At 52.0% G+C, this 22856-nt stretch overlaps 3 non-coding genes and 1 pseudogene across 3 annotated transcripts; 1 reads left to right on the top strand and 3 right to left on the bottom strand.

Moving 5' to 3' along the window:
• Nucleotides 1-187: 187 nt before the first annotated feature.
• Nucleotides 188-260, bottom strand: TRNAV-CAC (transfer RNA valine (anticodon CAC)). The gene has a single exon. It is a non-coding gene; the product is annotated as a tRNA-Val (tRNA).
• Nucleotides 246-22172, bottom strand: LOC147580647 (vomeronasal type-1 receptor 4-like; annotated as a pseudogene).
• Nucleotides 4904-4976, bottom strand: TRNAR-ACG (transfer RNA arginine (anticodon ACG)). Its single transcript has one exon. It is a non-coding gene; the product is annotated as a tRNA-Arg (tRNA).
• TRNAI-UAU (transfer RNA isoleucine (anticodon UAU)) lies at nt 13163-13256 on the top strand. The gene is made up of 2 exons: nt 13163-13200; nt 13221-13256. It is a non-coding gene; the product is annotated as a tRNA-Ile (tRNA).
• Nucleotides 22173-22856: the final 684 nt, after the last annotated feature.

Raw genomic sequence — 22856 nt, 5'->3', positions numbered from 1 at the left:
GGGGACAGAGTCGCCAAAAGATCTGGTGCCGCCAGAGCCTCCCGTCGCGCGCTCTCCGGGACAGAAGCGCGCCCTTTCGGGTCGGGAGGGAGTCCCCCGGGACGGGACCCCCACACCCCCGCGCCGAGGCGGCCTCCGGAGGGGGCGGCGGGATGGCCCCGGGTCGCGGAGGCAAAAAGGCGCACGCTGTTCCCGCCCGGTCTCGAACCGGGGACCTCTCGCGTGTGAGGCGAGCGTGATGACCGCTACACCACGGAAACCCCGCGTGGGGGCGCCTCTCCTCTGTTCCGGGATGCGCCTTTGCCCGGGTAAGCGTGCGCCGCCTGGCGGTCCCGGTCGGTACTGCAGACGAACAGCCAGACCCCGAATGTGCCCCACGGAAGGGCGGAGAAGCACAACTGCCGCGGAGCGTAGGCGCCAAACTGCTCCTGGGGGGATGCGGGCGCGGAGGGTACCGGGGGGAGGTGGAGGGAATGGGGGAGGGGAGCGCAGGCGCGGCCGTAGGAACGCCCTGGGGGGAGGGCGAGGCCTGTTTCATTACTGGAGTGAACGACGAAGTGCCTCGGGGCGGCCGGGCGGGGACAGCGGGGTCCCCGCAGCCGCACTGCGCCCGAGACGGGGCTGGGGGGACGCGAGCCCGCCCTCTCCCCCCCCTCCCGCGCCGTCCTCCCCCTGCCGGCGGCGGCGACCTCCACGCCCCGGGGCAACCGCGGGGCTTCTGACCTGCACGGCAAGTTCAAACGGAGGTAATAACGGACTCTGGATTTTTTGTTTCTTCTTTCTCGGCGCAGACGGGACGGGGAGGGGAAGAAGCCCGACCGGCCGCGATCCGCGGGACGGAAGGCGGTCGCAGGCGGGCCGCGAGGGGCGTCCGAGCCCGGGGATGCGCCGACGGCCACTCCTGGTTCTCCGGGCCCGAAGAAAGGGATTTCGGGGGTGGCGGGAAGGGACCCCTGCTCCCCGCGATTGAGATTTGCGTGAAGGTTTATTTAGCCCGGGAAGGAAAGGGAGAAGGATGACGCCCGATGTCAGATGGAGGCGAGTGTGGATCGGAGGCCTCTGCACCGGGCGGCCCTGAGATCAGAGTGACGGGAACGAAGGCTGTGACCCAGAGTTGTCAGAGAAAACGCCCGCAGGCACGTCGGGAACAGGCGGTTAAAGGTGCCTGGGCCTCACCCCTGCCGTTGTGCTCCCACGTTTTAATGACACCCAGGGCGAATTCCTGGGGGTCGCCTGCTAGGTCACAAACAGAACCAATGAGAACCTTTTCCAAGGCCACCTCTGTGCCCCAAGACAGCTATCTGTCAAGGGACCCAGTCAGCGGCAGGTTGACCCAGTCACACAGTAAATGCCCAGCAGAAAATCCTGTAGGGCAATTGCTTCCCCAGCAGGTGTCAGATCTAGTGAGGGTTCCAGCAAGGGTGAGTTCGGGAAGGTCATGACTCCTAGGGGGCTGGCCCGTGGGACGTCCCTGCATCTCATCCCACGCTGACGGCCTTTCCTCTTCTTCACCTTGAGCCGAAGCCTTAGATACACCAAGAGCCCCGCATGAGGTTCTGGCAACAAGGGCCAGAGAGGTCCCCACCCCAGCTGTCAGCCTCTCAATTCTTCTGTGTCCAGACTTGACTCTTTTGCACCACGGAGACCATTACTCAAATGTCGCGGCCTTAGAGAGCCCTTCCCCGACCTCTCTAACTGCATCAGTGCCCCACCCGTCTCTCTCTTCATCTTTTTTTTTTTTTAATTCTGTACCGGAAAGTATGTGAAATTGCTGTTACATTTCCCATACTTCCTCTAGGGTAAGGGCTTCTTGAAAAGTTGACGGTCTAGATCCTGGCGGTGTCTAGGACGATGCTGGTCCCGGATATCGCCTGTTCAGACATTGGTGACATGGAGGGGACAGTTTCCCTCTGTCTTGTACTCCTTCATAGGGTCAATTCAAGGAGGAACCATTCTTAAACTGAGGCCACATGCTCGCTGGGGGGCCCTCTGGTTTCCCGGAACGGACGAGATAATTGCGCACAGCCGAAAGGAGGCAAGAACGCGTCACCCGTGGCGTTTTTGAATACTCCTTTCTGCTGGGCAATCACAGCTCCAAGCACCCCTTTTGGAGCTCTTAGTGGCTTAAGGAAGAGGCAGTTGCCACGATTAATTTGTAAGAAATGGAAGTGACCGGCTTTTGCCAGTGGCCGGCCGTGATCATGTAGCGGTTACTACTCAGGTTGTGACTGTGACGCCCTCAGTGGGAATCTGAGTGTGGCGGTCTGGGATCTACCGCTGTCATTGCCTCCCCCCCCCCCCCCGAAACCGGATCTAAGGCTTTGATCCGAAGCTGGGTTTTCTTCCATTCGGAAGAAAATCTGTGCTTCTTTCCGGGCACTGCCTGTCAAATCAGGCCAGAAGGGCAAGAAAAATCTGAGCTTTCTCAATTCGTTGTTCTCTTTCTCTGTGCACCTCCACTCAAGGAGGTGCTCACAACTGTTTTGAGGATGAGAAGCCGTTCGTCTGCTTTAACCCGAGAGAATCTGCCAAGTCCCTGAAGAATGAAACAACAGGGTTTGAAGGCAAATTAGGAAGGACTTACTTTTGCTCGAGCGTGCACGGGAAAAAATTCCAGGAGTGAAGGTGTTCGACGGGCCAGCCCTCCTCACGAATGGCTTTGGATGTCAGGATAAAGCATTTGGACAGTCTCTGTAGCTAAGTTTGCTGGTAAATGAATTTAGTCTGGGCTGTGTCTGAATTTGCATTTCAGTAACATTCCAACAGGGGGCAGCACTAAACTGAGCGCGAAGGCCGGGAGGCCGGGAGGTCAGGGCATTATCGTGAGGGTCTAGCCAGAAGTACTCTCCAGTAACTCTGTTGGAGTTGGACACCTTTACTCATCCGGCAAATCTTCATTTGAGGGCCTACTGCATGCTGTTGGGGGGGGGGGGTTGGTCAGAGTGCGTCCCTAGATGCTAGATGGCATTGACCCCAAGGCCCTTGGGTGTGAAACTCTTTCGAATCTGATCTCATATTGAATTCTATGGAGAGGTCCCAAGGAACCACTGCCCTGTGCGTGGAGAAAAGGCATTCCGTAATGCAGACATCGGAGGAGGAATTGGGCCTCGGTTTTGAGGTCCGAGGCAAGGAATTGGTCCAGCAGGGTGATCGGTGGGACTTTCCTCTCCCCGTCGGAAGACCCCAACGTGGGGGTTCAACGTGACTTTATTTTCCCGTGTGCAAGATGTCAATCGACATCGCTGTTTTAAGAACAAAATGAATCCAGTCAACAGAGACGTTAGGAAGATGTGTTACCCCCACGGTCCCCTTCACAAAGAGCAGGTTTGGGACTGCAATCAGAGGCTGAAGCCAATTTCAAGAGAATGAAAATGCTTCCATTTTGGACACAAAGGTGGGGTGCACCCCGGGAACGGGGCAGGAATCCAGCAGCAAAGGGGCCGGAGGTACCTGTTTGCCATTAGTCAACCTGACGGTCTGGGAGAGGAAGAAGTTTTGTTTTCGGCGGGTCTGGGAGGGTCACCCGGGTACCGCGTCACAGCAGGAAGTGGGTCTAGACACAGGCCAGGCTGGGGGGGGGGGGGACAGGGTGGGTTGAGTTGTAAGTGGGGTCATCGCAGGAGGCAGAGGACATGGGAACTTTCCCACTGCAGGGTCCCCTACCTGGAGAGGTCTGATTCAGGTTCGTTTTCTTCAAGTCCTTCAAGTCCTATTTTCTTCGAGTCACACGAGCCGCTCACGTCGGTTCCTCGCTGGTGATCTGGGTCATCTGGAGAGCGATGACCTCGTGAGGGATTTCCAGCGCAGAGCGAAGCGGACGTACAGAGGGAGGTCTGAGACCGCGGGGTTTGCGAGTAGGAAGCCAATGCGGGTGCAAATCCCTACACACTTGCCCGTGGGAGACACATCGGCGCTGTTAATAGTGGTTGTCACTGGAGCGGCGACCAGTGCTGGGGGCACCTGAGTTTGGACTCCAGGAACGTTTCTCCGCTCCCAAAAGTTTAAAGACAAAGTTTGGGCCGCCAGGATGGAAGGAGCCGCTCAGCCCAGGCCCTTCTGTTCTCTTTTCTGTCGCCCGAATTCTCTCCGCTGCCCCCTGCGCTCCTCCAGCGTTGGTCTCGAAGTAGGATAGAAAGTCCGTCCCTTTACTGGCCGGGATCCTCTCTCTGCCATTCTGTCGGCTGGCCCGCTCGCGTGTGCGTCGGTGACCAACCCCCCCCCCCCCCCGCCCCCGCAGTGGGGACGAGCCCTGCAGCAGCAGCGGCCACAGGGACCTGTCACTTTGGAGGCCCGGGGCTGGAGGGGCGCGATGCGCAGGGCGCGCACTGCGCCACGTGGGGCGGCTGCTCTGCACCTGCGGGGGCGGGGGAGCCCCGCTGCGTCTGGGCCCCCAGGCCGCCCAGCTGAGCCCAGCCCCGTACCCTGCCACTGGGTAGCCACATGGTCTAGGTCTTCCCTGTCACCGTGAGAAGGGCTCATCGTCTCCCAGCTGTTTCTCTCTCGGGGTGGAGGGGGGGGGGGGGGCTGGTGGATGATTCCCGTGCGTTCTGTCCTCGCCCTCCAGCTTCTCTCCTCCATCCGGGATGAAGTCGCTGTGGATTGTTGCGGTGTGGATTCCGACGGCCCCGCACCGGAGGAAACGGAGCAGGATTGTCAGAGGATTCGGAGCGGTAACAAAGGGGCGAGCGTCCCCAAACCGGAGACGGTTTCATGCAAAATGGGCTGGTGTCGAAGATGTCATTAGTCCATTTGTGCCAGACTCTGGCCTGCTTCGTACGTCTTCCCTCCGTCCTCAGGGGTGTGGGGACGGAACCAGAGTTCTAATGCAACTCCTCATAATAAAACAGCCCCTGCACGTGGTAAGCCCCACCGCCCCCTCTGCCCCCAAAAGGACGGGGGCCGCCGAGCCAGCCAGGAGTCGAACCTGGAATCTTCTGATCCGTAGTCAGACGCGTTATCCATTGCGCCACTGGCCCCGCCGGCGGAGGCGGCCGTTCAAGCATCAGTAATTAGTCTTCCCCAGGTGCTCGCATTCCTCCGTCCCCCGGCTTCTGGGTGTCGCTCGCGTGCACTCGGCCCCTTTCCGGATTCGCGGTCTACCTCGAGGACTCATTAGTTCGGTGTCCGGGCGGCTCAGGGCACTGACCTCGTGGCCGAGCCCCTGCCAACCCCAAATGATGGAGGTGTTGCGGCCTAGCTGTTGGAGAGCTGCGGGAAGCCGGGGGTCGGGGACCAGCGTGACCGCAGGCGGTGGGAAACACCGCCAACCGGGTCAGACTCCTTCTTACCCAGTTTGGGCTTTGTGCCTTCCCGCTGTCGTCGGCGCAGAGCGCCCGGGGCTCCCCTAGATGGCGCTGTGTTGCCCACGGGCCGTTTGCCCGGGGGCGGGGGGGGGGGGGGGTGTCGCTCACTGAATTGCGTGTCCCTTGAGGGCAGCACCCTCAGGGTCAGCAATAACTGAGTTCCCCAGTGAACGTCTGTGCCTGAAGAACTGAGGGAGAGCAAGGCCTGCGTGCAGGCGTGTGAATCCACGCTCTCCTAACCCGGAGGTTTCGGTGGAAGCCCCGAGGAGTTCTGGGCACAGCGCTGCGGGTCCGGTTTCCTGAGTTCGGCTGTGAGGCTGCCGGGGCTGGGCAGGCCCAGCAGGTCTAAAGCTAGTGACGCACAGTAGGGCTGGGCTGGAGCCAGTGGCCGAGAAGCTTCCTAAGCGAAGAGAGTGTCTAGCCTGATGGGACGGAAGAGAAAGCTGAGCGAACCAAAGGCACACGGGCCTGGCATTTTTCGTGGCACCTGTGTGGTTGCTTTGGAGTTTGTCCCGATGCCGGCGACCGGGAGGGTTTAGAACTGAATGCTGACACACAGCGTCCATGACAGCGACCTCTAAAGATGCCGCCCCAGTAACAGGAAACCTTCGGCAATGGATCCACAGCGGGTGAAACCACGACATTCAACGGCCCAAACGAAGTGGATTCTTTGCCACACGCAACAAGCCCAGAGGGTGAGGAAGCCCAGCGCGTGGTTAATTCAGCGGCTCCACGATGTCCTCGGGACCCAGACTTTTAAAAAATCGTTGCACCCCGTCCCGTCTCAACAGATGGATCTCACGCTCCGGCCGGTTTCCCTGCAGTTCCTCACACTCTCACGAGCTTTAAAGTCCGGAAGGAAAACAAAACAAAACAAAACAAGACAAAAACCCAGACAGGCCTCTTTCCTCTGTCTCTTGTGGAGGACGACGTCTCCTGTCTGCTCCCGGTAGATTTCCGGCTAGATGTGCATAACTGGCGGGAATTATTCCCCGGGGCAGGCCCACTGTGATTGATTAGGTCAATCCTAATTCTTCTTCTGGAGCCGGGAGTGGGGGGTCTGTCTCCTCCAAAGCCGAGGAGGTGGAGGGGATGTTGTCATGTGAAGGAAAACATGTTTCTGCTGGAAAGGAGGCGTGGGGGCCGTGGGATTGGCGGTGGGGTGCCCACGCGGGAGTCAGCTCCGTCCCTGGGTTTGACATAAAATGAAATCAATAGCCTTTAAGGCATTTTTGAGAGCTGAGAGCTCTATTCCTTACGTTCACCTACATCAGATCATGGCTCCGTGCTGACAGCTGGGCGCCTGGAGCCTGCTTCGGATTCTAGCTGTCCTCCCCCCCACCCCCGCCCAAATCTCTTGTGTAGCCTGGATTCTACCAGAGCTTTCTTTGAGTCTAGGAGCTACTCATGCGTGTTTCCAATGATTTTCATTGTTTAAGGTAGTTTAGATCTGGTTTCGTTCCCGGCACCAGAAAGAGTCCTGAATAATACAACGGTGAAGAGATTCCACTCGTGAAATTTCCAGAGGGCAGAGAAGTTTTTGCCAACACTTGGGCCTCGCAGATGGGGAACGAGCTTTGTTACCTTTAGGAGACGACTTCCGGGAGACCGGGAACGGCGTGTGCGGGTGGCTGGGCCTCAGGAATCTTCAGGGTGAGGAGAAGGTTCTCATTTCAAATCCCCAACAGCCGAAGCAGACTCATCCCTGCCGGGACCCCACCTGGGTCTTCCCTCTTGCGAAAACTTAAACTCCTGGAATCCTAGCCCGTATCTGAACACGGGTTAGTCACAGGCCAACTCCTTCTGGTCTCACGCGGTAATGAAACACGAGTGTGTGTCGCCGGGAAGCCTTGCGTTACAGGCTGGACGCGATGTGTCTCTTACCGTTAGCCTTCTTGCCGCCACCGAGGTCAGGCCAGCCCAGTTTACCCAGTTTCCTCTACGGCTGTTGCGGGGCCTCATCGGCCACTGGTGTTTGCTTGGGTTCCACTTGCATCGGCTTCCGTAAAACACACCGGAGCCAACAAGTGGCGGAAGCTGCAGAAACAGGGAATTCCCGAGGAAAGGACGACGGTTTTGAAGCTGGAACGCCACGCTACCTGATACACGTCAGGAGGTTTAACGATGAACCATTTTTCAAAGCAGGTTTGACCAATGGGAGCGTGGTGCAGGGAGCGGACTACTGTGTCCATCCCGTCTCCCCCCCACCTGCCCCTCGTCCTGCTAGAATCCGTCTTCCAAATCTTCTCTGATCTCCAAGACATGGTTCTCACCGACGATTCAGGAGAGTGGATTCTGTGGCTTCGGTGAAGGCAAACTCTGACTTTATACAGTAGGAGCAGCCGCGGTGGGCGGGCGACATGCCACTGTGCCCAATCCAGGCCCACAACCACTCGCGGCACCCAATCCGGGCCCAGAACCACTGCACCCAATCCCAGCGCACAACCACTGCGCCCAATCCGGGCCCAGAACCACTGCACCCAATCCCAGCCCACAACCACTGCGCCCAATCCAGGCCCAGAACCACTCATGGCACCCAATCCAGGCTCAGAACCACTCACGGCACCCAATCCAGGCCCAGAACCACTGCACCCAATCCCAGCCCACAACCACTGCGCCCAATCCGGGCCCAGAACCACTGCACCCAATCCCAGCCCACAACCACTGCGCCCAATCCAGGCCCAGAACCACTCATGGCACCCAATCCAGGCTCAGAACCACTCACGGCACCCAATCCGGGCCCAGAACCACTGCACCCAATCCCAGCCCACAACCACTGCGCCCAATCCAGGCCCAGAACCACTCATGGCACCCAATCCAGGCTCAGAACCACTCACGGCACCCAATCCGGGCCCAGAACCACTGCACCCAATCCCAGCCCACAACCACTGCGCCCAATCCAGGCCCAGAACCACTCATGGCACCCAATCCAGGCTCAGAACCACTCACGGCACCCAATCCAGGCCCAGAACCACTGCACCCAATCCCAGCCCACAACCACTGCGCCCAATCCAGGCCCAGAACCACTCATGGCACCCAATCCAGGCTCAGAACCACTCACGGCACCCAATCCGGGCCCAGAACCACTGCACCCAATCCCAGCCCACAACCACTGCGCCCAATCCGGGCCCAGAACCACTGCACCCAATCCCAGCCCACAACCACTGCGCCCAATCCAGGCTCAGAACCACTCACGGCACCCAATCCAGGCTCAGAACCACTGCACCCAATCCCAGCCCACAACCACTGCGCCCAATCCGGGCCCAGAACCACTGCACCCAATCCCAGCCCACAACCACTGCGCCCAATCCGGGCTCAGAACCACTCACGGCACCCAATCCAGGCCCAGAACCACTGCTCCAATCCCCGCCCAGAACCAGCAGCACTTGAGGGGAAGGGCTGAGCCCCACAGGTGATTGCTCTGCATTCAGGATCTACCCCCAGGACTTGCAGAGCCCCGAGAATGTTCACCGGATAAGAAAAACAGTGTGGCCCTGAGCGAAAGGATCAAGGAGAGGTAGAGAAAGGTGATGTTCGCTTCCTCGTGTGAGCCCCTTGGTTTCCGGATGTATAGACTGTGCAGCAATAACCCAAGGAACACACGGGTCCCTGCGAGGAAAGAAAGGCAAAGACGACCTGTGCGGTCAGCTTAGTTTACGGCCTGAGGGCTCAGTCCCTTAGGGGCTACGTCACCCTACCTCCCCGACCCTGTTTCCTCCGGTTCATTTGCATTGGATTCGCTTTCTCCTCAGTCGTCCCCGACCCGCTTCCGAGGGGCTCTGCCCAGAGGACCACCACCCCGGCCCGGTACCAGGTGCATCAGGGGGTCCTCGCCCTCCTATCCCCTACCTAGGAGGAAGAAGGTGACTGTGAAGAGAAAGCAGTGTTTCTGGTGCCGGGAAGGGGCTGAGGGAAGGCCAGGAGGATAAAGCTCGGGAAGAAGGACAGAAGGGCGACGATCACGAAAATCCGACCAAATGTGAAGTGGTCTGAATTAGGAAGGGAGAGGGGAGAAAGGCCAGCAGCTCCCTCTAGGGTGCCCTTCCTTCCTCGGTCTGAGTCCCTAGAATGCTAAAGAAGCAGGGCACAGACTTCAAGGTGGGAGCCTAGGGCAACTGGTGGGAAGCGGAGGGAGCTGCAAAAAGATCTAGAATACCGATTCTCGAATGGTGATTCCAGAACGGTGATTCCAGCTGGGCTGGTGTCCCCCCCAGAGGCCTGACGCCCCACCGGGCCCCCATGGGGTGGAAAGAGGGGCCGACAATTCCTGGGAAGGATGGGATCGGTGTGGGGCCCTCCCTTTCGAGGGCAGAACTTACTCGATCCTGATGAAGGAATCCGGCCCGTGACGTCACCGCTGCAGATGGCCAAGAGGCCGCTGAACGGGCGGGGGCAGTGCCCGGGACCTCTACCCTCACCCAGGTGGAGAGGTTGAAGGCCCACCACAGCAGGGCCGAGCCCGCGAAGGTGCCCACCAGGATGAGGACGCGGGTAAGGCCTATCCCACACTTCACACAAAAGGGTGCTGACTGCAAAAACGTGAGGGGAAGGCACCCGAGCTAGATTTTCTCACTTCCTTTGGGGTTTCTCCCCATCCTTAAACTGCCATCCAAGTCCCATCTCCTCTCGGCTTGCAGAATTCTGCCTCCTCCCTCCCGGCCCTGTCCCCTCCTGTCTCTGTGCCCTGGCCGTCAGGGCCGAGAGCCTTCCCCTCGCTGGAACCCTGCACGGGCCCTCGCAGCCTTGCGTTGTTACTACGCTTTTTCTGGGTGTCCCTGGGCTGGAAGTCCCCGGAGGACAAGAGCCCCGACTTAACCTCCCGTCACACTCGGCCCAGTGCTTTACATGCAAGAATATCTCAGCCAATACCTGTTGACAGAAAGGGGGAAAAAAAAATAGCAGACGCCAAATCCGTTCCTCGGTGATGTCGAGAGAAGTCAAGTTTTTTTCTGATGCTCAGCTTTCCCTGGCACGGTCGTCGCCTCTTGTCCCCTGTCTTCCTGCTGACGGTCCCGGCTTACCTTTTCTCTTATTTCTTCTTTTAATCGTTCTGTTTCAGCTTTAATCCTGTGACAGCCTAACCTCTTCAAGAGTAGAAGCTCGCGGTCCTCTCCTGTGTCCCCCTTGGTAGGGACACTCGGTGACATCCTAAGTATGTGAACTCTACCTTCCTCCCTGCTGTCTCTGTTTAAAAAAACAAAAAACAAAAAAACATAGCAGGGGCCCCCGGTTGGCTCAGTCGGTTAAGCATCCGACTCTGACTCCAGTCACGATCTCACAGTTTGTGAATTTGAGCCCCGCATCCACAGAGCCCGCTTCAGATCCTCTGTCCCCCTCTCTCTGCCCCTCCCCTGCCCATGCTTTCTCTCCCCCAAATCAATAAAACATTAAAAAAACCACAAACCTATATCATTTCCCAGGGCGCCTGGTTGGCTCCATTGTGGAGCATGTGGCTCTTGATCTTGGGGTTGTGAGTTCGAGCCCCATCTTGAGTATAGAGGTTATTAAAAAAAAAAAAAAACCATTTCCCACACCTCTCCACCCAGCCATGTCTTTGTTTTCCTCGGCACTCGTGTACCTCAAAAGTTATGGCTTGTGTCCTTCGTTCTAACTTCTAATACTAACTAGGAAGGAACACTGCATTCCTGTACAAGACTGAAGGTTCCTGTACAAGACTGAAGGGGATGTGAGAGAGATTACAGGATAATCAGGGAGATACCTGGGGAGATAAAAGTGGAAAACAGTTTTGTGTTAAGGGTGCACTGGTCAGACTGCCCACTTCCATCCTTCATCAGAATACTGTTAGCCCACGTGACACCTTTGGTCCCTGCCCCTACTGACTAGCACGCTGCTTGGCCAATGGTGGACACTCGGCAAGTTTGTTGATGAAGGAATTAATGAGTAAGTAAATATAAAGAATAAGGAGAGGACGACGCAGAGGGCTGCTAAGAACCTCTCTGGAAGCTTTTAAAATGCAAATTCTGGGAAGGCCAGGACTATCTTGTCCATTCTATTCATTTCAGTGTTCTGAGCCCTGATATACTGTCTGTCAGAGGCAGGTGCTACATAAATATTTTTGGAACAAATGAATGATCCAGGAACAGAAGACTCCTCCTCGGGGTGGAGGGATTCGTCACGTTCACTCAGCTGACCTTTCCTGTTAGGTATACACTATACCAAAATGTTTAAAAATTCAGTAGGAATTTTGTCGAGTGTGCAATACATTTCTAGCTCAGAACTATAGGTTTTTGTATGAGTCTGTTGTACAATTAAGAGGATAGTCTGCTCATGCCAGTGGCTGGGGAAAGAAGGGATATTTGTGGCGGGAAATCAGATGTAATTCGACAAGGTAAAGATCGCTTTTGACAACCACGTGCACTTGGAGACCCAATCCTGAGACTTAGGGAGAGTAGACATGGCAAGGTCTTTAAGTTTCAAGGTTGGTGGGAGCTCCATTGGAAAGGGCAACACATTTTCTTGGCTCAATGGCCCCAGGGAGTGTGATTCTTGAGTGCAGTTCAGTACCATGGGGTGGGGTCCACACACAGATTCCAAACCTTTCCCAACCAGAGATCTATACCTGAGCTGATCTAATCTATAGAAAACAGATGACCACCAGTCACCTTTTTCTCAAAGGGTGGCACCCAAATAGTTCCATTCTAGATGCCTTAGGAGAGGTTAATTCATGACCTCCAGTGGACACCTTAGTGCACGAGGCTGACTTAGGTTAGTCTGAGAAAAGATGGACCAAGGCTGAGTCTCCTACACATTTCCCACGTGAGAAAAGCTTAGGATTTTCTCAGGGTCTATGTAGCTCTAAAAAATAATCCTTTGAGTTAGTAGCTTCAGTACACTAGACTTTTCCTCGGGTGCCCAGATGCCCTTTATCCGTCTTGTGGAAGACAGTGGGACATTACTTAGTGCTCTTAAGTTCCGTGGTCATCTTTTATCTGAGTTGGAAGACACCTTTAGGGGCAAGTGGTATTTATAAGCTTCCAGAAGACTTCAGGGGCTCTTTTGCCTCTTTAAACACATAGTACCTTTCACATATGACTCAACATTTTTCTATCTTACAGTACAGTTTTTGTTTTGACATATCATATACGCATGTACATGACAAGTGGTAATTTAAAAAAAAGAAGAAGAAAGTGTCGGGGATAGAAACGGCCGGCTAGCTCTACATAATCTGTCTCCCACGTCACCCACCCCCAAGAAAGACCCCGCACTCCGGGTAAACGTAAAGACACACACCTTCTCACAACTCTCCTAGCTCTGAGGTCTTTCACGCAGTTAGATATTTTGAAAACCTAGTTGAACGTGGCATCGGGACACCGGGAACTTGGGGGAGCCGATCTCGGACCTGTTCCGGCTGTTTGTCCCGGGCAGTTCCCATGTCCTGTCCCGGGGAGGGATGCCGGGGGTGGGAGGAGCTGCGGACTCCGGCGACAGGTCGCGGGTCACTCGGCTGCAGCGGGCAGCCCCGCACGCGCCCTCTGGCGGCCGCGAGCATCCTCGGGTGTCCACCAGGTGCTGGGACACCGCGGGGGGGGGGGGGGGGGGGGAAGGTGCGCCTCCCCCCCCCGCCCCCCGCCCCCCGCCAGCCCTGCGCGTGGAGCGCGGTCCTGGGGGGCCCGTCGGGGTCGCCCGAGCGCGTGCACCTGTGTGTCCCTGGAAGCAGCCGCCGCCGTTTCCGCGAGCAGAGCGCCCTCCGCGCCTTCGGGCCCCGGGCGGGGTGGCAGAGGAACCCGCTCCGCCTGGGCGCGCGGGGACAGCGGGGGACGCGCGGGCTGGGCTCGCTTCCCGCCGGCGGACGCCCCTGCGTAGGCCGTGTAGCTAGCGACCGGAAGTGGGGAGCAGGTGCTCCAGTGGCGCAATCGGTTAGCGCGCGGTACTTATACAGCAGTATGTGTGCGGGTGATGCCGAGGTTGTGAGTTCGATCCTCACCTGGAGCATCGTTTTCCGCCCAGAGGCGGCCTCCCTCCGGAGAGACCCTTTCCTGCCTCCCTAGGCCCTTGGGGACCACGTCCCACCATCTTCGATGTGTTTGAATTTGTTCGATAGCAAGTATCCTCCCGGTTCTCCTTCGCGCTTTTGAAACAGAACAATGTGAAGAAGGGTTTGCAGACCGAGTCTGTTGTGCTGCGGTGACTTAGCTTCTCTCTTTAGCCCCACCCTGCCCTTCCTGCACCCCCCTTCCCACTTTGCTCTAAAGACGATGGCTCCTGGGGAGACCCCGGCACATACTTAGAAAGTGCTGAGCAACTTGCCTGCTGTGACGAGCCCTGAACTCCATTAGAGGGAACTCAGAAGTGAGACATTTCCTGCCAGAAGAAAATTCCAGCTTCGGGGAACAATGAGACGCTGATTTCTGATTTCTGAAGACAGCATCACCTCTAGTACCCCCCCGCCCCCACTTTACCCTGATGAACCAACAACCATGGCAGGTTGAGCAGCTCTGGTCACCCGAGAAGCAGAACCTGGCATCCCCATATTATCCAGCTGTCTGGGCCTGGAACAGGAGGAGCGACGATGACATCCAGAAACCAGAAATCTGCAGACCAACAGTGCAGGAATAAGCAGATTGCTGTGCACGAGGTTGGTAGGCAGCAGGTAGTGATTTTGACTTAGAAATATGCGGCTCCCCCCCCCCCCCCCGCCCCCATGAAACAAGAAGCCCACCTGGTCATGGATCTTATCACACCTCCTCACTCTGCCCCAAAGGGTAAATTGAACTAGGTAATTTGGAGTATTTTTCCCAGCTGTCAAGATTATCCCAAACCTGAGCGCATGTATGTTCCACCCACAACAGGTTGCAGAAAATAGTACATGGAATGAAACGGAGCCCAGAGAACTCTCCCTTGAGATCTGGATTCCTAAACGTGTCCTGCACGCGTCTGGACATTGTACAGTCATAGAGTGGTCTTCCTGGGGAAGCGTAGGGAAGTCCCATCCAGGAAAACACCAGATAATAATAATAAAAATGGACACTTTCACACTTCGTAGCTTTTGCTAAGCCACCGGAGTACCTTGGAGACTGTCAAAGTCTAATCTTCAAGTATCTATGGAGATTAAATGGCAGAGATTTATTTAGGTTGTTAATGAGGAAATGGACAGTATAGTAAACTAGTTCAAGTGACAGTAGAAGAGACTGGTAAATGCATTATCAGTGGGGAAAAAAAAGAATGCTCAAATAATATTGCAAAATTGAGTGAAAAACTAGCTAATGTCCCACAGAACAGCAAAAAGTATAATCTTTGGGGTTATTTTCCAAAAGACAGAAACTAGTTGCATTTCTGTTGGACAAGAATCATTTGAAATTAATCAGTCTTCTGCAGGATAACATTTAACTTTACGGAGTCTAAGCCCTAGAGTAGCAATATCCAAGAAAATCGGTTGCCCCTTAGGTGGGCATGTTGAACATGCTCTAATATAATTTTGAAAGGATATTCTGTAATCTTTTCGCCTTATTTTCAAGATTTGGATCATTTTTCTTCCCAGGTCTAGCATCCTAATTCAATTCTTTGGTCTCTGCCTCCATTCAGTCGGCCGCATGATGGTCAAGACGTCTCATGGTGCAAAAAGTTGCTTTTTATTAAAGCACAGGGACAGGACCCGTGGGCAGAAAGAGCTGCACAGGGGTTGTGAGGAGTGGCTGATTATATACTTTTTAGTTAGTGGGGGTGAGGGATAAGTAAGTCTCCAAGGACTTGGTGTGTGTTGAAAGTGAGATTTACAGGATCTTGGAGGGGTGGCAGTTGTCAAGATAGGGTTACCCTTTATTGTCTAGTAAAGCATGAGTCATGAGAAGCTGTAGGCATGTCATGCTCTGCGTGTCTCCAATGCGCATCAGTGGGCCATGTGTTGTCAGATAATTCATTTTTGGTTACTTTCTGCCGGCCTTTGCTTCCCTCATCAGATCTTATTGAGCATCTGCCCAATAAGTATGTTTTGAAAAGTGAGTTGTGTCCTCAATGGTAAGCGGTTATTTCCATAAAGAACTGTTGTGATGCTATCGAAACCACTCTGGTGATACTCAACCTGGAATGTTTTGCTAGATGTTGGTAGGCAGCTACACAAGAAAGGAGAGAGTGGTTAACTACTCTCCCCAACGCGCTAAGCTGTCATGATAGCAGATCTGCGACGAAATTCTCCACGTATATGATCATCTATTGGGAAGCAAGCAGGAAAGAGTCATCAGATCTGTTCTGTAAGTTCAGCGAAGTTCCTGTGTTTTTGTTGTTGTTTTCTTGCTTGTGTAGCTCCAAAACTACCTTTAAAAAACTCAGGTATAATTGACATACAACAGTGAGTTCATTTCAGGTGTGCAACATAATGATTCAATAGTTGTGTATATTGCAAAATGACCACCCCAATAAGTCTAGTGAACATCCATTACCATACATAGGTGCAGTGTTTTTCCTTGATAAGTACTTTGATGATTCCCTCTCTTAGCAACTTCCATATATGCAATGAAGAATTAACTATAGTCGCTATTCTGTACATTACATCCCCATGACTCATTTATCTTATAGCTGGAAATTTGTACCTTTTAACTTCCTTAACCCATTTTGCCCACCCCCACCTTCCACCTCTGTCAACCACCAACCTGATCCCCAGCCCGCACCCCCCCAAAACTACTTTTCATGAAAAGTTAGCCTGAGGCATATGCAATAATTTTTCAGAGGCAGAATTCAGCCAAACTTCTATCAGAGTCAGGAAAACCAGAACAGACCACAGGGCTCCTTTAACTCTTATTATCTTTGGATGCTATCTCTTAAATATCTAATTCACAGTTCTTGGGCACAACTAATTTACCTACTAAGACCACATTTCTGATATCCTAATTAATTAACAAGGACAAATTTCACTAAAGAAAACCAATTTTTAATATGTTAATCAGCAGAGCCTCTGGCGTTTGTCACAGATAAGACAAGTATTTTTAGCGGCCACTTCTGTACCGTAGGTTTCTGTTTATGATGCCAGCTCCCCATCCTCCAGAGTGTGATATCTGGGCAGTGGCCTGACCCTAGAATCATTTAAAATCATTAAAAACATTTTTTTCTTTAGCTTATTTATTTATTTTGAGAGAGAGAGAGAGCAGGATCGTAGGAAGGGGAGGGGCAGTGAGAGAGAGGGGGAGAGGGAATCCCAAGCAGGCTTCGAGCTCTCGGTGCAGAGCCCGTCCAGGAGCTCGATCCCACGAATCATGAGATCGTGACCTGAGCTGAAATCAAGAGTCAGAATATCAAAACTCTGGAAATAATCTCAGAGTTTCTTCCAGGTCAAAAGATTCATTTAGAATTTGATTTGGGGAAGTTTGAGAAAAGTATCAAAAAAGATTTTAAAGCACTTGATCAAATAGGATCATAGGTCACTGTGAAGCAATACTTTGTTATCTATTTAATCCAAGTGTCAGCAAAAGATTTTAAAGGGAAATACAGGGGCTTACACAGTTGTTAGCAAAAATCAGCTCTTCTAATATTGAGAAGGCTCTATTTTCCTAAGTAATCAAAGACCTGCTAAACACAGGAAAATATTTTGGCAAAACATAGAATTTTCTAGGCAGATAACTTTAAATGATAAAAAAAAAAACCTTTTATGATCTCTTACCAAGAGCAAACCAATAGTTCAATAAACTTTGTCTTCTTAACAGACGAAAGAAAATTAAGTTCTAGTTTTACATCAGTGCACGGTTACTATGAAAGCCTAAGAAAAAACAAACAAACAACCCTTTAACAAATTCATTCAATCTTATCCAGCTTGATCACATGCAAAATTCCTTTCCCAAGATTCCTTTTTCATAAACCTTCTACAACATTCTATGTCCGTTTTAGTTCATCTCTTGTTCTCTTTCCCATTCAGACATAACCGGCTTTACTTTAGGACAAAAGCACACTCATTTCTCTCAACAAAAATGCACCTTCATTCCTCCTTCCTATTCTTACCCAAAACAAAAAACTAGAAAGCAAACCCAAAAACCCCAAACAAACAAACAAACAAACCCCACAAAACGCAAACACCCACATCATATTTTCCTTGCCATGTTGAACTATTTCTAGTAGCTTTCATTACATATATTGTTAGAATGCTTAACTTTTAGAAATCTTCATTTCTAGTGAAAACCAAACAGTAAGCAATTGCGAACCATTACACCAGCATTCTTTAGATTGGGAAATTTATGAATACGTTTCATAATTTCTAGAAGCATATGCCTTTTAAAATTTTCCAACGTAGCACCAACATATCCAAATATCTTTTAGTTTCTCTGTAATGAGAAGCCATGGGTAGATGAACCTATGTTCAATAAGTAATGCTTCAGTATTTTATCTTATTTGGAAATGATCTAGATGTTTAATGACTATCATCTCATTTAACTTAGCGAAAATCTAAGGTTTTAAGTTACCAAAAAGATTTTTTAATAGACATAAATATTGCTGAAAAACTTATGTACTTTTACCTTACATTTACTTAATTCATTTGCTCTTAATTATGTTTAGGTTTAGTTATGAACATTTCACAAGACATTAAACAGCTAACCATCATTTTTAAGTTCTTTTTCTTGCCGACAAATTCTGTAACGGAGAAAACATGAGCTTATTTGATTTGTAGTAAACCCAGATAGAATAAAAGTATTCTATTTACTGCTGGCAACTCTAAAAACGTCTCTTCTAGTTAAATCCACAAACTTCAGACAGCTTTTATTTATTATAGATTGATCCTAGATCATGTGAACTGAAAAAACATCCAGGTTAAGTTTCTATTATATTTCTGATGATTTCGCTAAGTGCTTTTCTTAATCCTCTTTTACAAATTAATTTTGCTAGTACTATCTGGAGGTAGAAAACACCACATACGTACAGATGAAGAATGTACAGATAGATGCGGAGACCTTATCGTTCTAAAGTTTTAAGCCATGAGGCGTGTATAACGAGGCAAAACTCACTAGTTCATAAGCGAATGGCTGGATCCAAACTCTTTTGACAGATGGAATAAATTGAGGTTAACCGCTCAGATGGCGGTGACACTTTTTCTACTAATATTTGTGGAGAGGACACCAAGGATTTGTATTCGTCCTTGACAAGTAACCTCATGGCGGCTGTGGGTAGATTTTTGGCAAGGGGGCTCCCACAGCCATTTGTATTTTTAAAAGGCCTGCCGCCTGGCCCTGTTTTCCTTCAGTCTTGGGAATTGGGGATGATGTAGATCAGATTTCTTGAAGAGGTTATAAGCCTTTTGAGATAAATAAGGAAGGTTTGGGCTGGTAGGCACGAACGGGGAGAGAACTTGAACTGCCTCTAGAACGGTTTCTCATTTTACAAGAGTTGTAAGATCAGGGCGATTGCTCTCAATTTGTCAAAGAACCGGGTCGTAACTTAAATGACATCACAGATCCGTATCTCCAGCCTCAGGATGCACCATTTGCTTCTTTCTGGGTACATAGTTCTAATTTTAATGTGGGGTGGGGGAGGCTTTCAAGAATTCCTATCGGGCTCTGACCATCAGCTTCCAATCTGGCCAACGTTTCGGCCACAGATCTACTTAAAAGAAAATTCTTTTAAATATGCTGTCAGTCTTCAGCTTGAACGAACAGTAAATATTTCTGGCAGTATTGAATAACCCCCTCTGAATGTAAGTGGGGGCCCCAAAGAGTTTGCACAGGATGCTACCTTCCCGAGATCCAGACCCACTCCCAAAGGTAGCCAAAGAAAGAGCCAACAAGTCTCAGGCAGAGAGGCGGGAAGCCACAACTCCTCAGAACATAAAATAAGAATGAGGAAGGCAATAACCAATGGGTTTGGATTTGGAAGGAGGGACAACGTGAAATTTTATTTTCCTTTTTCAACTGGGCACTATAGGCAGAGATTCAGAAAAGCTGTTTCTGGTAAGAACTTTTTTTTAACCATTTTTTTTTAACCTTCATTTACCATTTTTTAACCATTTTTTTAACCTTCAGTTACTTTTTTTTTTTTTTTTTTTTTTACCATTTACCAATCAAACACTGGCTTCCAGGATCCCCTCTGCAGACGCTGTTGTCTACCGGAGATTCAGCTTGATTGTTGAAGCGAATAACGTATTTACCAGAAAATCCCTCAGTTCTGTCAGTTCTGGGAGGGGCCCAAGTGCGACCGTGGGAAGCAGATGTGGGGGTGTCTATAAGGTGATTAATTTGGCCGACTTTGGGTCGTGGTCCTGTCAGTGCAGTTCAGACAGCAGAGCAGTAGGTACCTCTTGTATCTTTTTCATTTAAAAAACAAAATTTTACTGAGAATACACTGAGGGTTGATGGGGGTGGGAGGGAGGGGAGGGTAGGTGAGGGGCATGAAGGAGGGCACCTTTAGGATGAGCACTGGGTGTTGTGTGGAAACCAATTTGACAATAAATTTAATATTAAAAAAACAACAAATTTTTTTAACATTTATTTATTTTTGAGGGAGAGAGACAGAGCACAAGCAGGGGAGGGGCAGAGAGAGAGGGAGACACAGAATCCGAAGGAGGCTCCAGGCCCGACACAGAGCTTGAACCCATGAATGGTGAGATCATGACCTGAGCCGAAGCCGGCCGCTTAACCCACTGAGCCACCCAGGGACCCCATGTCTCTTTCGTTTTTTATCAGCTTTTTGGCAATGAAGCTGTTTTCTGGATTTGGAAGCCTTTGCTTGTAAGTGCCCTTCTTAAGTGATCTTATCCAGTTGGAACATTCCTCAGAGTGGTTTCTGTGATTCCACATTATTCAAAAGTTCACCCATTTCCCCAGAAAGGCACAAGAGCCAGGCCCCGAGGCCAGGTAGATGGAACCGATCTGACCTCTGGATTCGCTAAGATGTCGTAGTTATGAGGACCCTGTCTTGTGATAGCCGTTGTAAAACACCGGCAGTCAATGTGTTTTCTCCCCTTTTGAACAGGGCGGGTGGCTGAAGGAAGCTCCAGAAAACGGAAACAAGAGTACTCATCGGGAAAAGTGACGCCTTTATAAAAACCAAGAGGACGAGGCTCTTAAGTAGATTCCACCTGAAGCCTGGAGAGCTCGAAATGCAAGGAGGGCAGAGCTGGAGTGCAGGAGAAAACTGACCTCACACTCCAGGCTTGGGAGAAAGCAGTGAGCTCAGTGGGCTCGGTGGGTGTTGGCACCTGTTTGCTCGCCAGCCCTGGAGCTGTGAGGGGTCTTCGCTGGATCCCACTTCTCCGACACCAAGGGATGGCGACCTCAAAAATCAAAACGGCCGGTGATTTTATTAGCAAAATGGGCTGATGTGGGGAAAGCCAGGAATCACAACGCGGGACCAGCAAACTGTGGGAACACCAGCGGCACGTCCGGAGAGACAAGGGGCAGGCTGGTTTCATCAGGTTTTAGGAGCAAACCGGGGAGGATTGATGTGCACAGAAGTTCACTGGAGAAGAACGAGAGTTTGAGGCCGCGGAGGTCTCTCCTTGGCTGCAAGCGTGGTTAGTGCGTCGTTTCCGGGCGCGGCGGGGTCCTCCTTGGCGAGGAGGAGGGGCATGCTGCATTCTAAACTGGGGTTTCCTTTATTCACTTTCACACACACACACACACACGCCGTACACGTAGTGCAGCACTGGGGGCCAGGGCTTTGGGGAACACAGCCCCTGAGGGGGTGTGTGTGCGTGTGTGCGTGTGTGTGTGTGTGTGTGTGCACCGTGCTTTGCGTGCTGACTACATATTGAAGGAACGGCAATAATTGCTCAGGCAAGAACGTCAGAGCCACGTGACAGGGCTGGCGGAACCGAAGGCTGGAAAGAACTCTTTCCCACTTCCTGCAACACCCGAACAAGCCCCCGATTGCCCAGTACGGGGCCTCTCTTTAAAGCAAAAAGTAAATCTGCTCGTAGAAGCCTCGAGTGATCTGATGCTCTGATGCACGAAGGCAGAAGCGATCCCCAACACGAATCTAACGCTCCGCTCCTGGAGGAGGTGGTGCAGGGTGTACTTTCCCCACATCTCGGGGGGCACTCCGGCGGGGAGGCCGGTGGGAGGCCCTGCTGATCAGCACAAAGGGGCTGAGACTGGCGTAACCGAGCGTTAGAAACAGTTTCATATTTAACACCGTGTGGTCACTGGTCAAGAAGGAGCCGATGCAGAAGGAGAAAATGAAGTCTGCCCAATAAAAGAGAAGGAAGCAGGCCATGAGGAGGAGGGCACTCCGCATAGCTCTCGTCTCTGGGCTGGAAGTTCTCTGGAATCTGGAGCTCCGCAGGTGGAGCACACTCTGGCGATGCTTGCACAGACGGAAAGCCATGTACCCGCTGCTCCAGCCCATGAGGCTCTGGGAGATGATGTCCCGCAGCGCCATGAGAGTCAGGAAGAGCCACCTGACGATCAGCCCAGAGGGCAGCATATGGCAATAGGGGTGGGAGCCAGACGGTGTGATCCCGGACCCGTTCGCGCTCTGGGCGGCTGTGATGTAGGAGAGCAAGTTGGAGCTTATCAGGGAATTCAAGATCCAGAAGAGGAGGAGAGAGGGGAGCACTTGCCACGCGGTGTGGGGCTTGAGCTTTCTCCACGAGGAGGTCCTGGGGCTGATGGTGATGGCCTGGACCACGCTGAGGAGACAGGTGGTGCACATTGACAGGCCACGGGCCACTCTCCCCAGATAAAACACAGTTTTGCAAGTAGCAGTGCCTAGGCGATTTCTGAGATGAAAAGATACGGTGATATCTTTGCTCCCTTTGGTACAAATAATGATCGTATTTGCAAAAGCCAGTTGGGCGAGGATAAGGTGTATGGGTTTTTTCTCGGGTCCCGTGAGAAAAGCGGACACATGTCCCGCAAATAGAAAGAGGTTCCCCACAATTCCGGGTCCAGTAAGAGAAAGCAAGGTTATTCCCCGGATGAGCTTACTCCAAATCATCTTCTGACTTCATGCACAAAACTAGGAAGGACTTGGGAGAGACACGAAGAAGTAAAGATGACATAGTTTAGGTCCGGGGCTTTTCTGGGTCTACTCCAGCGAAAAGGACACTTTCAGTTCCGAAGTGTATAGATGTATATGGTTCTGTCACTCGCATGTCTCCGGTCTCATTCTCCGCTCTCTCTTCTTTTTTCTCCTGTGTCCGTTGATATGAAGATGGTGACACCTATAATTTAAACATCCAGCCTAAACATCTCTCGTATAACCCACGCTAGAGCGTCCCCCTGCCATTCCCAGAGGTCCTTCTATCCCTGTACACGTACCCCTCGTGTATCAAATGGCCGTGGCAATATGTTTCCCGGGCAACAGCTCAGCGAAGGGCCACAGCACTCAGTCAATTTCCAAGCCGTAATGCTGAGTATCATTTGGATGCCTCCTCCTTCACTACTTCCCAATAAATGATCTCACTGTTTAGGAGTGTGCTGGTGCTCCCTCCCCACCCCCTGCCCCGCCTCGCCACCCCCCAGGTGCTCTTCCCGAGCACACTTACCGCTGCTCTGATACTGTGAATACTGGGCTAATAGTGGCAGTGTCTCCAAAGAATTGTACTTGGCTAAATGAGAGTGTTTACACAGGGGAGTCTAGTGGCTTGTTCACTTCCTCCAAGGGCGGTAGGAAAGCCCG

This window comes from Puma concolor, chromosome B2 (genome assembly GCF_028749965.1).
Source record: "Puma concolor isolate L17-30 chromosome B2, mPumCon1.1.hap2, whole genome shotgun sequence".
In the NCBI taxonomy this organism is placed as follows: Eukaryota; Metazoa; Chordata; class Mammalia; order Carnivora; family Felidae; genus Puma; species Puma concolor.
This window is presented reverse-complemented; position numbering and strand designations above follow the sequence as displayed.